This window comes from Mixophyes fleayi, chromosome 3 (assembly GCF_038048845.1).
Source record: "Mixophyes fleayi isolate aMixFle1 chromosome 3, aMixFle1.hap1, whole genome shotgun sequence".
NCBI classification, from domain to species: domain Eukaryota; kingdom Metazoa; phylum Chordata; class Amphibia; order Anura; family Limnodynastidae; genus Mixophyes; species Mixophyes fleayi.
The window spans coordinates 336,827,993-336,840,799 of record NC_134404.1 but is presented as its reverse complement, the minus strand read 5'-3'; the positions used below and the strand labels follow the sequence as shown (position 1 = coordinate 336,840,799).

General features: G+C 42.0%; 1 protein-coding gene across 1 annotated transcript in view; it reads right to left on the bottom strand.

Annotated features, from left to right (window-relative positions):
- The window catches only part of COQ8A (coenzyme Q8A), a 42,565-nt gene extending 33,732 nt beyond the window's left edge, over positions 1-8,833 (bottom strand). The window contains exon 1 of the mRNA XM_075204352.1: positions 8,725-8,833. The gene's annotated coding sequence lies outside the window, so the exon portion shown is untranslated. The remainder of the gene's footprint in view (positions 1-8,724) is intronic.
- Positions 8,834-12,807: the final 3,974 nt, after the last annotated feature.

The window sequence follows — 12,807 nt, the reverse complement described above, 5'->3', positions numbered from 1 at the left end:
GGAACTCAGATCCGAGTCTACTGTACTCAGGAGATCCAGGACACCAAGCTGTGCTTTTATAAACACACTCTGCATAAGGGGCATTAAACTACACGTATGTAACATAGATGCATATTTTCAAACCTTAATATATTAGCCAGGGAACATTCTCTCTGATTTGATAACTGCTTGTTCATCTTTAATATCCCATAAACTTACTGTACGGAACAGACTTCATGTGCCAAGGACCGTTACCAGAAAGATAATACAGGATGACATAACTACAGAGTACACAGCGTACCGTTCTTATAAATACTTGTCAATGGGTGATTAATATGGTGAAAAGTATGTTGAGAGTTTAAAAATAAAAAGTGATGCACTTGTATATAAAATGGTTTACTCACGAAGTAACCCCCCATTCATGTTACAGAAAGCACTAAATATACATTATTGCAGTATACTGTATTTTTTTTAATCTGTCTACTGCAACTGCCTCAATTAAAAAAATCCTTTATTTTCATTCTGTATGTATCCAATATAAATAGCAAGATACAGTCTGAGGAATGAAAGTATAAAAATATTCTCGTTTTACTAATTTATATGATGGTAGTAGAAAGTCTGCTTTAGAACAGTTCCATTGTTTGCTCTCTCCTCCGCAAGCCTTACATCTCCCGTCAACCTGAGGCGCGAAAACCCCCTCAAGATACAACGGGTCTGGGGGCGTGAATTATGGCAGGCACATATGACCTCATTGGGGACGTGGTCAGATGCAGAGAGACGCAAACATACGTGAAAGAAGTGACCATTCTTTGAGGTCATTGTCCATTTATATCGACATTACATCGCAACATTACTTTTACAAAAGTAAAATGTATTTATATTTGATTTGTGGATTTGCCTAGAAGATAATTCAAACAATTCCACTCTGACTATCCATATCCACACTAACCACGGCCACGCAATCAGTTCCCACTCATGTTATCATTTACCAATAAAGGGCCTCCAATCCGGTTAAAGGGTGTGAATGCAATATATACATCTTTTGCCTGGATTGAACATACTAGCGTTAACCAGGACACCCCCCCCTCCCCCCCTAGATTTACAGTTACTGATAGATGATACTCATAACCCTATTCCAAAGCTGCTCTGGCCACAGTAACCATAAAATCATCATCATTTACATAGCGGTACTAATTCCGCTGTACAGAGAACTCATTCATCAGTCCCCTCCCCAATGGAGCTTACAGTCTAAATCCCCTAACACACACACACATATATATATATATATATATATATATATAGAGAGAGAGAGACTAGGGTCAATTTGTTAGCAGCCAATTAACCTACCAGTATGTTTTCGGAGTGTGGGAGGAAACCGGAGCACCCGGAGGAAACCCACGCAAACACAGAGAGAACATACAAACTCCACACAGATAAGGTCATGGTCGGGACCTGAACTCATGACCCCAGTGCTGTGAGGCAGAAGTGCTAACCACTGAGCCACCGTGCTGCCCACAATATCTGTTCATAATTCTCAGCGCTTTGTCTGGGTGCCAACATGCCAAGAAGTAGGCGTGCTGGGGCAGCGGGCTGGTGGTTGTGTTAGTTTGCAGCACCACGCAGGCTGAGCGCTGAGCAATGTTTCCGTTGGCGCACACGCGCTGTCGAGTAAGGATCCTAGTGTTCGTATAGAAGAGACCAGTCCTGTGACATGTTGCAGGCTGCACAACCAAGACGACACAAAGGAGAATGGACAACGGTAACAGTGCCGGAACATGCACTGGAACAGAAAGAACCCTGATCGCCAGAGCTTACAATCTAAATGAGATACAGAAAATGTAAAATTACACCAGCTTCTGGGTGCAGAATGGACTATGCTGCTCAAATACTATTGAACATGTATTATGTACAGGCATAAATGGGGGGGGGGGGGGGATATGATAATAAATAGAATATATACACACAGTTATCCTAATGAATAGAAAGCAGATCAGGGGGTGAAGGCAACGCTGGGGCAGTTTAAAGCGGTGCCAACTCCATTTATACCCACTGCCAACACAAACCAGGAGTCATCCTCAGCAGGTCACCCTGGAACATCAGATAACCAGCTTATGTGGGCGATATGGGTGAATTAGATGCGCAGGCAGATGCAGGACCCGCTGTTCCAAATGCTATTCAAGGATCATTCCAGTGAGCAGAGGACTTGGTTTGGATGGAACAAACCTGCATCCAGACTTTCACTGGTCCTGGTATAAATTGTGGGCACTCGCTGGTATGTGAGAGACAGGGGCTAAGTAGGGGCACAGGATGTCATTTGTGGCATAATGTTACACTGCTGGCATGTATGGTACATTAGTTTGATATATATTTTTCTATATAGGGGACAGCTTACTAGCATTATTCAGGGGCCCCAACACCACAGGTTGGGTACACTACGCCGGTCACTTTGGCTGTTACTTGTTTCGTTTTATTTTGCACAATCACTTCCAACTTGCATAACACCCTTAACGTTTAGGTAGTGTGCACCACAAACTTTTCTTTACAAGATTTCCGTTCCTTATTTTTGCTCCCACCTCCCTGATTTCTGAGAAATATGCCCAGGCTTAAAAAAAGACGATATATTTCCCATTTAACAAACATTTACTTTTTTTTTTCCCCCAAACATGACATTTACGCAATGCTGCCAAAATCAATGGCTTACAGGAAGTTATCTGATGTGGCAATACTTCTACCACCCCACGTGCACACGCTCAGCCCTCGGCTTCTCTGCTTTATACTGTAAATATTATTACAATACATAACTAGGGGTCAGATAAACATGACTCGCTACAAGTGCACAACAACAAAACAGAGATTTACCTAACTGGATAATACAAAGGATCGGTTCAGAAGGTTATATTTCATGAAGACACCACCTGTAAACTACTGCAGGGGAAATTTCTTTAATGAAACCTGACGTTAGAGGGCTGGGCACAGGAGCTGACCCTCTAAGACAAACGCTAAATACAGATTCAAAGCCTCATAGTCTGTTAGACGTTGGGTCTCTGAGCTTCCCTGCAGCACAAAACAGTTTTGAGGAGAAGGGACAGAAGATAGGATGGGCAGCACGGTGGCTCAGTGGTTAGCACTTCTGCCTTACAGCACTGGGGTCATGAGTTCAATTCCCGACCATGGCCTTATCTGTGTGGAGTTTGTATGTTCTCCCCGTGTTTGCGTGGGTTTCCTCTGGGTGCTCCGGTTTCCTCCCACACTCCAAAAATATACTGGTAGGTTGAGTGGCTGCTAACAAATTGACCCTAGTCTGTGTATGTTAGGGAATTTAGACTGTAAGCCCCAATGGTGCAGAGACTGATGTGAGCGAGTTCTCTGTACAGCGCTGCGGAATTAGTTATGCTCTTTTAAATTGGCAGTGTAGGGGGCGAGCTAAAGGGCCAATCAGAAGCAGCAGTCTCCATGATTGGGTCGCGAGTGCGGCCTTAATGACCATTCTCTAAAATGTCTATTTTTCTGAGACTTAATTCTTCTGAACACTGCAGGCAACTTTGAAATGAACACAAAGTGCCTGCGGACAGCTCCGTTACCGTATTCGCTGCACGGACAGAGCGAAAATTCTCAGAGTGAATGTTAGCAGACTCTAGGAACGTGCATTAAACGCTAAATATTTAACACCAGTGTGTACGAGGCCTTCGTGTTAGTCAGCAATGAAGATCAAGCTGTATCCAGTGCATGGATTCCTGACACCTGGTTCGTAGATTAAATACTTTCCCAGAACATTTGTTAGAATTTTAAAGATGACAGCAGTCACAGTGGATACAGGAACAGACTGCTCACGATTAATCAGAAACAGCTCGTCTTGTACTGCACTATGGTCCAGTTCGGCATCCACTATAAAACCAGCCGCGTGTTTGCAGAGCCGACAGATCTCCTCTGATCAGAGTGACCGTTCCAACCACTTGTTCACACGAAACAGTCACGGTCTGTCCACGCACTCACCCCATATCCAGCGCACAAGATGCAAGATAAAAAAATATCAACTCAGCCTCTTCTAATGCCCTTCACTCGCCACTATTTCAATATGTTCTAGTAAATAATTAAATACTAAAACTCTGGCCTCCCTAATCCTATTAACCAGCTTTTCACTAGGCAGAGCCAAATCTATCAGATTATTAAAAGGTATTATTCAATTAAAAGCTATATAAAGAACAACTCCTAGAACGGTTATTTAAAAACACAATTCTACTGCGTGTTGTGGTTGACAGGAGACGTATTATATACACCACACACATATACATATATATTATATTTAATAGCTCAATAGTCCTAAAAGGGAAATAATTTTTCATACCCTGCAAAACATGACCTATTACACCCAATCTTTATTTTTGTGTTTTTAAAACCTTATAGTCTGTCTTTGATTCCCAATTTTTTGTACGTTAATCTCACATGTGTAGAATACAAACCCCACAAGTAATTACAATATTCACACAGAACAGTATTTTGGCTTTTACAGGTAAATACCCCTTTACAATTGATACTACTGTGTGGCCAACACCAGACAAACCCAGGAAAGATTTTGAATGGAGCATCATAGAATGATTTGACTCTAAATACCCAGATTTAAAATAATACATTGATGCATACTTGCCAACTCTCCCTGAATGTCCGGGAGACTCCCGAATGTCTGGGAGACCTCCCGGGAGAGCAGGACAACCTTCCAGTTCTCACCCCCACAATAGATAAGTGGCGGGCTTAATGAAGCAAATATCGCGTAAACTTAGCCCTGTCCCCTACTATAATTGGCCAAAATTATGACAATTGTTTAGGGGCGGTGCCAAAATAATGCAATTTGTCAAGCCCCACCCCCGCACACCCACCTTCCCCTGAAGCCACTGAGGAAAAGCTGGCAAGTATGCATTGATGGTGATCTTTTGCTTCTTTGTTCAAAAGTTGGGTTTCTTTTACTCTACTTTTCCAAATATTTGCTTTATGACACTACAAAACTACCTAAACAGATTTTTGTTACATATTATTGAACCAACAATATCAGGATTACAGCTATAGTCCTCTGAAGAAATAACCTGAGTGCGATGAATCGTGTTAGGAAGAATTAAGATCTGGTGCTAAAATGTAATTCTTGGACTCACTTTTGTGATTCTTTTTCACAATTTATCCTAATGAACCAGCGAGCAGGACTGAAGCCGTGGCTACTCTGTAACCTGCTGCAAACCCTGTGGTATTGGACTGCTGACCTGGTATATGGCAGATATATAAACTAAACACACAGATGAACTGCAAGTATATATTGACAATGTGTATCAGTTTTCTTTAACACAACTGAAGCGACTGGACATATTGTTGCAACATTGAACTGCTTGTGGTATACAAGATTCCAAATTAGATTCTCAGTAATTTATGTGTTCTTACAATATGAGGTGTTTAAGTCGCATGGTATTGGAGAAGCTTAATTAAGTGGCAATATTTTACCCACCCAGGGAAGTGTCATTTTAAATGTTTTGCTATTTGCGAGTATTAATGTTAAAACATGTTTAAGTTTCTATTTACTTGGTGGTATTAAAACTGGGATCCTGACAAGTTCTCTCTAAGGAGCATATTCAATTGTCCGCGGTTTCTGCCGCGGAAAAACTATTACCAGTATTACGGTAATAGTAAGCTGGATTTCAGCTCGCAGCTCCGAGCCGAAATCCAGCGAGAAAATTACCGTAATACCGGTACTTACGCGCACTATTACCGTAATGACGGTAATAGTGCGCACGCCGTGAGAATTTTGGCTATAACGCCAACAATTGAATATGCACCCAAAAATTTAAATTTAGCATTTAGAGTGACCCGAGAACACCCGTCGAATTGAAAGATTTTTTATTTTTTTTAATAATTTAAAAACTACTAGCATTGTATGCTATTTTAACTGGTGCAGGACGGAATTATAGGTTCCCACCCCTAAATATAAAACCTGGTTATTAAAAGAGAGAGAAGCTATTTCTAGCACTGCACGCTTGTGTCTCTAACACTGCACGCTTCCAGCGACTGTCACTGTCGGTCAACGATTTGCAGATTGTCCACAGCAGGATGTATATTTACGGATAGCTATATTTACACACTACATGTAATGATTTTAGAGTATGCACAAAAATAAATAGAATATAAATATTTTGGTAAAAGACAACAGTTAAATTCCCCTACAAAAATGATGCCCTTGCCCCTGAATTAAAAACTTCCCACTTTATATAGATGTTGTATACATGGGAACAATGTGTTTTGCATTTGCTAAGAGTAGAAACTTGTCAGACTGATTGTTGTGAAAAAGCAAAATTAAATACTTTAATTAAACTTTGTTCGGCATGATCGGGAATGATCAAAGGTAGTCAATGTACCCAACAAACCAAAAAATAAAATAAAAACACTACTAACACCTAACTTTTCAGAGTTTCTATTAAAGTCTAACTTCAACGGATCCTTAAGAGATTCGATTGGCTCCCAGATTTGACAAACTGGATCCTAAATTCTATATTATGTCTTCCACCCATGTGCATGAACATTATCATTGATTTCTATGCAAGAGACAAAAAAAAAAGTGTTTATAAAAGCATCCACCTTCAGCACGTTCCTTTAAAGGGAAAAACCAAGTTGCAGTTTCTAGAGGAACATAAAGTGTTTTGTCGAGAGCGGTTAGAACAGCCCTCACCCCCCAACAAGCCCAAACATTTAAAGGCCAGAAGGGCAGCCAGCCAACAACAACAATAGAGACCTGGAAGAAGCCAGGAACTGGGACTACAAGGGAGGGGAGATCCAATGAAGAGAGGGCAAATACAATCCCCGCCTAAATCCTGCTCCTGCCACTCACAGCTTAGACCTCCCAAAAACAACGTGAGCAACCAGAAGCAAAACAGTGACAAAAGCAGAACTTCTACCGAGATATGTCCTACTGATATAAGGATTGCACGACACATCTGCATAAACAATCCACGACACTGTAGCTCACTCATCCTGCAGCTAATTCTGCACTAGCTCGGGATATGCAAATTCCTTTTTACCAATTAGATTGCAAGCTTTCAGAGTCCTGCACACCAATTGTGCAAGTGTATATTTGCAACATAATGCATAGCCCTCTATAGAATAGAACTGTTGAAAAGGTTTATCTCTTAACCGAACAAACATTTCCTCTTGGCAGATATAGATTGTAAGCTTGCGAGCAGGGTTCTCTTACCTCTCTGTCTGTATGTATTACCCAGTATTGTTTTAATAATGTTTGTTCCCAATTTTTAAAGCGCTACGGAATTTGCTGGCGCTATATAAATAAATGTGGATGATGATGAATAGGATATATCACATTGGCTTGAAAATATTTTTTTCTCCATATTGGACAAATCCCAGAATCTAGAGTATATATTGAGCCTTAAAAACAACTTTTTATTATTATTTACTTATTTTATTATATATGAATCCACCCCCCTCTTCCTGACTTGATCCATACTGCTGCTTTGTAAATTGTATTTAATGAGGTCAACCCAGGGTACACAATGTGCAAAATGTGCTCACTACAAATACACTATGTATATGCACACTGAGCCTTGAGATTTTACTCAGTGCAAAAGCTGACAATCTACTCCATGTGTCTGTTGAGCAGCAGATAAACAAGGTCATACTGCCAAGGTCAAAAAGAAAAAAAAAAAAAAGACAAGTGGGCACACAACACAGCCATTGGCATTTTAATGGCATCAACAGCAACACTGGTCCATTTGTAGAAAGAAGGACTCACCATGCCATTGAGTGGCTGCTGTACAGGCACCAACATATCCCACAGCCAAAAAAAGAAGTTTGTAATAAAAAGGTATTGTGCACTGCAACTGTGTGCCCTAGATCCTCCGCTCCCTCTGGCAGCCTTAGCACAGGATTGTGCCAGCATTAACTGAACAACAAGTTAGGGAGAGAGAAAAAGAGGAAACTTTCCAACAGTAAATCCTTCCACAAACAACTTGTGAATCGAGAAATACTCCTTAACACCTACAGCCTGGAACACAGACAAAAACTAAAAGTCCAATCTAATTGATTTTTGTAGCAGCTCCTACATGATTTAGCAAATGCTTTTCACAAGTAATAAACATTTTTGCTCCAAAATTAGTTTTAATGCACAATTGAGTTACCTGATATTGTATTCTCTGAACTCAGTTAACAACAGTAGGAGAATATATATATATACACACATACACAAACATACACAATGTCACACCCCCTCCAGATGGTACAGACTGCAAATTGTGTACATACATACATTATATATATATATATATATATATATATACACACAATTTGCAGTCTGTGCCATCTGGAGGGGGTGTGACATTGTGTATGTTTGTGTATGTGTATGTGTATATATATATATATATATATATATATATATATATATATATATATATATTTGCAATGTCCTATTACCTATAGAATATATTCCCTACTAATGTTGACTGACCTATGCATTGCTCACAGTAGACTAAGGTTACCCCAGAGATACCCTCTCCCACCATTGTATGCAGTGGTGATAGATATGTATATAATACATATATAATAGCGTGCAGTGCTGGATGCAGCTCAGTGGTATAGATATGTATATAATACAGATATAATAGTGTTTGAGCTGGATGCAGCTCAGTGGTATAGATATGTATATAATACATATATAATAGTGCGCTGTGCATGCTGGGACCCCCCCGGCTCGGTCTCTCCTACCTGTGCTGGGGGTCTCCGGGGATCCTCGGGCTCCGCTCAGCAGTTGCTCCTCTCCAGTCTGACACGAGGTGCTCAGTGTTTACCAGCTGCGTGCACAGAGCCACCCAGCCCCCCACTGTCCCACCCCTTCAGCGCCTCGCCGCACGCCTATTGGCCGCCCTGAAACTGCCGCTGTCAAGGGCTAAGAGGTGATTGGTCGGCACCGCTGACTGTCAAGGGAGCGTGCCCAGAGCATGCGCCCGACAACCCGGACCAATGCGATAGCCCTGAGGGCTTGGTGGGCGTGGCAGGCGGGAGATCAACAACAAGAAAGATCCGTCAGCCAATGAGAGGGCGGGGAATTCAGAACACCCAGGTTCTAAGTATAAACAAACAGTGGCGGAGTTCTCAGCATGGAACGTGGTGGTTCCCTGATTAGTGTAACGTTCTATGCGCGCGCTGACTGCGCTAACTGCGCTGTGCTCCGGCTGTTACAATCCTCCTAAACCTCCAGCACTGCCCAGGGCCATCTTTTCCATTGGGCACGATGGGCAGGTGCCCGGGGGCCCCACAGGCAAACGGGCCCCATAGGCAGGGATCTTAAATAAAATAAATAAATCTGAAAAAAAAATAAAAAAAAATCCTGCAAATATATCTATATATCTATATCTATAGAGATATATATATATATATATATATATATATATATATATATATATCATACTTGCCGCATTCCGGGAGACTCCCGCATTTTGCGAGAGTCTCCTGAACTCCCGGGCGAGTGTGGCAATCTCCCGAATTCTGCCCACTTCACTAGGAAGTGGGCAAACGCCGCGATTCCCGGTGAATCGTGGCGGGGCCGAAATGACGCGATTTTGGCCGCCCCGCCTCCCTCACGCCCTCCTTTCCTGGCTGGCTCCCGGAAGAGAGCCGAAGAAAGTAGGTAAGTATGATATATATATATATATATATATATATATATATATATATGTAAAACACATATATAGAGGTAGGGGTCCCGCTGCACTGCTTTGCCCGGGGGCCCATAATGTTAAGATGGCCCTGGCCCTGCCTATACCCTTCCAGCTTGTCCTAACTACAATTGGCATCCCTATACAGTTCCTAATACCTACCTAGCACCTACCCAGAGGCAAACTAGCAAGCTGTGGGCCACAGTGCTGGGAGGACAGAACTGGGGCCCCTAACCCTCTGGCCCCATTATCTCCATGGACCCCGGAGCATAGCAACTGCCACTCTGTACAGCGCTGCAGAAATAGGGGCGCTATATAAATAACTGATGATGATGCATTGTTAGGCTCCTTTGGAGAGTAAAGTGTTGTGGATTGTGTTTGCATTTCCCTTGCAATCACAGGAGAACTTATCGCTGTGTATCTGCTCCTACAAGATAACTGACTGCGCTAAGTGGCTGCAGGGAAGTGGTGATAATGGCAGCCTCCTCCTGCTCGCAGTGCAAAACACCCGATAAGCTGCAGCCCCACCTTGAGCCAATATTATGAAAGGTTTAGGATGTTGTGAACTTGGACGTAACTGTTACACTCAATGTGGAGTCACATCTTATATTGGGAAAAAAGTTTGTTTTTTTCAAGCAATAGAGCTAGTAGAACAGGTTGGACGAAAATGTTTCTGTTTGAAAATAATACAGTCTTGGATATTGTTTCCGCTTACCATATTAGGCATTTATGCTACTTTTGTTTTTAATACATTTACTAATATATATTCATTGCAGAAATAGTTCTAAATCTCTACATTAAAAGCTTTGCTATATGTGAGTCAGGTGCGCACAGAGGATTTTTAAAAAGTGAGAGAGCTGCCGCGCATGCGCAGCAGCTCCGTTTAAAGAAGCGTCCGCGGCGGTGTTGTATAGACCGCGCGGACGCTTCTTTGACAGTGCCGCGGCTGCTGTATATTACAGTGCCGCTATGTAGGGCACTTTTTTAGCGGAGGGGAGGGGTTCTGGAAACCCAGAAACCCCCCATGCGTGCGCCACTGTGAGTGTTACACCCTCCCAAACAGCTTAATAAAAGAATGTTTCCCTCAGTGCTCATTTTATATATATATATATATATATATATATATATATATATATATATATATATACATAAATGCACAAAGAACATATGCAGGGAGACTACACACACAAAAAAGTGTATTTACAGGAATATGTTCAGCCAGACACATCTCAAGATGCATACAGCTCAAAAACAGTGGCATTTGCACCAGATGTACATCAGTGTGATACTTACACCCCATAGTAGTGCCATTGCTCACACAGAAACAGGGGTAGCAATGTTCTCGTCACTTGACAAAAATTGACTGGAAATGACTGGAAATTAATGTTATTGAGGTTAGTGATAATGTAGGAACAAAAGAGCCAAATTATGTGATTTTAGAAAAAAAAAGGGATCCAAAACACAAGTTAATCCAGATCCAAAACCAAAACCAAAACACAGGGGTCAGTGAACATCTGTAACAACAAGGCTCTCTGCCTCTAGATTGTAGTGTTGGAATGCCCAGGCCTTAGTCTAGTGCTGGCCTTTGCAATCCATGTAGCCGTACCCCTGGGCATCTCTTGCCCAATATAAATTGCGAAGTATAAGAGGACTGAGGATTGCTAAAGCTTGAACTAAATATTGAAGTATGTGGAGCACGTTCACCTTGTCAGCAGTAATACGGCCTATCCAGGAGCTAGAGGTAGCTCCAAACATCAAAAACAGGCTTGATTTGGGAAAATGGATCAGGGAAATTAGCCTGGAACAATTGGTGATAATGTATAGTTCTAGGTGTTTAATTTTCTACGTCTAATGGTAACCTTTTAGGCTTCCCATATAACTTCTGATGCAATCTCCTCAGACGTCTTCATTTCAAAGTATTCTGCGATTTCAGTTGTTCTTTAAATCAATGTAATGTGCACAAGTGAATAGAATCGTCTGAGACGGCAGCCAAGGACAGCTGAGACCAATGTGTACGAGCAAACAAATGAAAGTTGTTGTCCGGTGCTCAAAAACAAACCATATATAAATCAGCATATACATAAGGGAGAATTTTGTGCACAATATATCTATATTGGGATAAGCTCACCTGCCAGCGTCAAGGCATCTTCTGTAGGTGAGTCCCTAAGCTAGTGATACATATTTATATTCATGGTGTCACATTTGAAACCTTCCCCTGAACCTCCATCTTATACATACTTGCCAACTTATGGCACGCGGCGTACGGGAGATGCCAGGGGGAGGTGGGCGTGTAGGGGGCGGGGCTTAGAAAATTGTGTCATTTCTCAGGGAATCGCGGCATTTTGGATGTAATTCTGCCCACTTCACTAGGAAGGGAGCAGATGCGGGAGGCTGCCATACTCTCCCGGGAGTCAGGGAGACCCACACGGAATCCAGAAGTCTCCCAGACATTCTAGGAGAGTTGGCAAGTATGATCTTATAAAGCCTGCAGCACAGAATAACCCTTGTGCCTAATAATGTCTACTAACATGTTTTCAATGACCATCATATGTTTGTAAAGAGTTTTTTTCACTTTTGAACAAGCGTCCCTCTATCTCAGGCCCGGCAAACCTGTGGCTCTCCAGGTGTTGTGAAACTACAAGCCCTAGCATGCTTTGCCAGTAGATAACCAGCTGAGAACTGGCAGGGCATGCTGGGACTTGTAGTTTCAAAACACCTGTAGAGCCACAGCTTGGCTACGCCTGCTCTATCTGCCATCACCAGAGGTGACCGGCACCAGTGATGAGATTAGCCGGGTCCTGCCGAGTCTATTTACAAGTTCTCCCACAATCCTTCATCCGCTATCGCCGTCTCAGAATGGTAATAGGAGGAGAAATGCAATGACAAAAATGCTTTATGATTTAAATACGTCATTTTTTTCCATTTGCCAATTCATTTATTCATAATTTTTTTGTTATTTTTAATATTTTTTTATTTATTTTCAAAGGTTTTTATTTATCACTTAGTCACAGGTCTGGCAACTCAGTTCCACTGCAGATACACAGCCTGGACAAGGACATATCCCCCAAGACTGGCCCGGCGAAGCGGAGAGAAAAACCTTAACAGTTCTGCAGAGTATCGCTCAGTTGCCTCG